At 31.7% G+C, this 4,202-nt stretch overlaps 1 non-coding gene across 1 annotated transcript; it reads right to left on the minus strand.

The window, feature by feature from the left end:
• Positions 1–3,586: 3,586 nt before the first annotated feature.
• Positions 3,587–3,658, minus strand: Trnap-agg. The gene has a single exon. It is a non-coding gene; the product is annotated as a tRNA-Pro (tRNA).
• Between the last annotated feature and the right edge of the window lie 544 nt (positions 3,659–4,202).

Here is a 4,202-nt window from a genome sequence, read left to right on the forward strand (position 1 = left end):
TCGGGGGGCAAAGCCCCCCGCATAAAAGAAAGATCAACGTTGTATTTAAAATAAGTTGGGTAATGGTTTTCCTGTGACCCTTAAGTGCAAATAAAGGGGGCTCGGCAAAAAAGAAATACTTAAATTTTGTTTGAATTAGTTGAAATGTGACAATATTTTCTAATCGAGTCAAACAAAATCCCACTAGCTGAGAGCTTCAAAACAATGTATGGCGAAAATATGTCTCTCTAATGTCTTCAAAAAGTCCGCGATGGCACATGTCTATATTGTCTATCTTTTACGGATAACTTACTAGGTATAAACATTTTTATGATAATACCGTAATAAGAAGGTAGCCGCTAGTTATTATTAAGTAGCAATTAGCAATAAGTACACGTTAAGCCACAAATGGCATGTAAAATCCGCCTACTTGAAATAATTTTATGTATAAATGTTAAAAGGTATTTATTTAATTATTAATGACTAAAAAGTATAAAATAAATTAATAGTTTAAAAAACACTATAAAACACGCTTTTATAAATGCACGTAAAAGCCAAAAATAAATTATGGATCGTTCAAGTGGTCTCTATTTGTGAGCTGAAGTTTAAAAACTATGTGCTTTTAATTATAATATTTGATTGTAAAAGCGTGGGGCGCTGGAACAGGAAAGACTTTCTTGTAAACAAATACTAATTCGAACTTCCTGGCGAATGAAGTTGCATAAGAACATAACGTGTACATATGCCGCCTAAGGGTTACCAAAGAGAACCAAAGATATCTCGTCCACGAACAAGAACTCTGCATCCTGTCACTGTAGACACTTTCCCCTTTTGTACTTTGATTACCGGAAAAAAGCGGCGTTCTAAGTGTCGGTGACTGTCGACTCTCCTCGCTACTAGCGCATATTTTGTCTGAGTTCGACAAACTGGTACCTACTTTGAACACTGACTTTTAATTGATTTGACTGTTTAATGTAGAACCTACTAGTCATGCTGCAACTCCAGTTAGCGCGTCAATCTGTGTTAACCTCCTTCCAGTAACATAGCATAATTTGATTTATCAGCAAGTTATACTTATATATTCTGTGGTTATACAAAAAGTCTTTCCTGTTCCAGCGCCCCACGCTTTTACAATCAAATATTATAATTAAAAGCACATAGTTTTTAAACTTCAGCTCACAAATAGAGACAACTTGAACGATCCATAATTTATTTTTGGCTTTTACGTGCATTTATAAAAGCGTGTTTTATAGTGTTTTTTAAACTATTAATTTATTGAACTAAGACATTGCTTTTGTACAAAGGAGAACCTCAAAAAATGGTCTGACTAAACGAAAACATATGTATCGGGGCTAGTACTCAAGGCTCTCAAAAAGTGTAGCTATTTTGAGTTATTCAAATAAAACAACATGAATAGTCTGAATTTAATTATGTATATATCACAAAATCCACTGCATAAGCACATCAGCTCCGAACATTTAATTTAAAAAGTCTTTTTTTACGGTTGCACCTTACGCGGCACTGTTTTTTATTACACCTGCATCCGACAATTTCGAGGCATGTTTCTGCAGCAACAGGCAACGTTGCGGGCAAGTAGGCTCCCAAATCCCAATTGTTACAGACTTTCGTCCAGCCACAAGTAGCAAATAATGGCAAATTTTGAATTGGGTTTAGTTGACCCCATAAATGGACACCTTGATATAATAATAATAATAATAATAATATTCTTTATTGTGCACCATACAGAAAAAAAAAATACACAAGATGGATCACGCTTAATAACTAGGTAACAACAGGCGGTCTTATCGCTAAGAAGCGATCTCTACCAGACAACCTTTAGGTAGCAGGAAACAATGAATATAGATCATTAAACGGGTAGTGCCGATATATATAAATTACAATGAATAAAGTATTATATATAATATAGTACATAAATACATACATAAAGATATATAATAATAAATACCTGTATAATATATAAATACTATATACCTACTTAAATACGTACATATACATAAATATATTACATTTAATAAGTAAATAAAGGCAGATTAAGGCAGCGACAAGTAATGAGATTTTAAAAGAGATTACCTATAACCCTTACAAAAATGGTGCAAGGCAGCTTTTGTCGGTGAAATGCTGTTATTTGGCGGTCTTTTTTGGTTAATAACTATTTTCGGCACTCGTTAACCAAAGTACAGGACGCAGATCTGGAATAATAAATATGTCAAGTAAGAATTATCCATAAATTATGCAAATCATATAGATAACTACTATTTCACAAGATGTATTAGGATCAGATGTATATATCTGACCTATCATATCAATCGATCATTTCATGTAATATAAATAGTTAAATTTAGACTATATAGGAGTACTTATGTTGTTTAATTTGAATTACTCTAAATAACTACACTTTTTGAGAGCTTTGAGTACCTTTACCTCACCTCATCGAATCATACAAGCTGACCCGTACCGTACATCAAGATCGCCCTGCCACGTCACTTTCATTATTTTTTATCTCGCGTTTCGTAATATATTTATGTAACAAACTTTATATTTTTATAAACTAAATAAATGTGGCTTTTTATTCATATTTATTGCTTTTAGATATACATTGTATAGAAAGAAAAAAATAGGATAATGTTATAAAAAAGTTATCACATTTTTTTTTAATTTTTGTATTTTTTTTATTTTAAGTACATTAATCACTAAAATAGCCATAAAATACAATGATTACGGCTTTCGTGTGTTAAAAATAGTGATTATACCTGAAATCATTGACAAAACTTATTGAAATGAGCATTCAAATCACCCTATCGGGCGATGTAAATTATTTTTTATCACTCGTCCTATAAAATATTTCTATAACAAATTATACATTTTCTAAAACTAGATAAATGGAGCTATTAAATAATATTTTTTATTTAGAAAAAACCATTACAGTTTTCATAAAATGTGCAATAATATGTATAAAAAAAAATCTCGTTTTCAGATTTTCCCATTTTATTTTGTATTTTTGTTCTAAAATACATTATTTTGTTCCAAAAATGAATTCCTCGTCCTTCATTTATCCGAAAATGATATATCGCATGCCCTATTTTGCATAGTTTTAGAGAAATATGGTTTCAAAGGAAGCGCGGAGGCGCCAGCCTTCCCCCCCTCCTCCCTCCTAAATTAAGGGGGCTCTCGATGCCTCCCGATCTTTATCTACTCAGGGCCACCCAACGAACAACTGTGCCAAGTCTCAGTGCTTAATCATAAAATGCAGGGTTCCCATACAAGACATAGCAATAGCGTCCCCAGTATACCTAAGTTACCTAATATTATGAAGGTCAAAACATAATACAGTTATAGATGCTTTTATTAATTTTAAATATCTACAAGTAGACTTCTGAAACTTTATTTTACTGCATTTCTAAAAAAAAAATACTTTTTTTTTTATAGCAGGTATACCGTGAAATTATTTAAACTCTGTTCTTTATGACCATTAAGTAAAAACTAAAATTTAAGTAAAAAAAACAATATAAAAACGTACTAAACTATTAAAAGTACAAAAAAAAATCAAAAGCTAATCTGAAACTAATTAAAAAGCAAAAAGTAATTTGGGCTCGTCCGGGATTTGAACCCGGGACCTCTCGCACCCTAAGCGAAAATCATACCCCTAGACCAACGAGCCGGGTGATAGAGCTGGCGAAATTATTGGTTACGTCGTGTGAGTCAGTGTGTGGTGCTGACGTCATCATAACTAGATAACATTCTTTGATAATTGATAATAATATCGCTGTATATTTTTTTTGCATTGTTCTACATTTCGGTTTGTGCTCATAACGTGTAAATTTTTCGTTTGATTATTTGATTAGTTTGGTGTTGTGTTCGTAATTATTAATTTTAATGCATAAAACCAAATAAAACTTAAGAAAACGAATTTTCTAGACCTCATGAGTCAAGTTATGTACTGTTTATATTTTGTGTACTTTTTATAGCCAATAATAAGAAGTAATACTAAACGTTACATACGACGGCATTACGTACAAGTACCTACAAGCTTCTTTTATAACATGTCTTAATTATAAGTAATTCTTAAAAAGCTTTTAATATTAACAGCAATGATTATTATGCAACTATTGTGTATTGTATGTTATGAAATTCTCCCATGCTTTATTAACAAAACATAATCATTCAGTATAATTTGAGCTCTATGCTCATATGAACTATGTGTG

Source organism: Leguminivora glycinivorella, chromosome 20 (assembly GCF_023078275.1).
Source record: "Leguminivora glycinivorella isolate SPB_JAAS2020 chromosome 20, LegGlyc_1.1, whole genome shotgun sequence".
In the NCBI taxonomy this organism is placed as follows: Eukaryota; Metazoa; Arthropoda; class Insecta; order Lepidoptera; family Tortricidae; genus Leguminivora; species Leguminivora glycinivorella.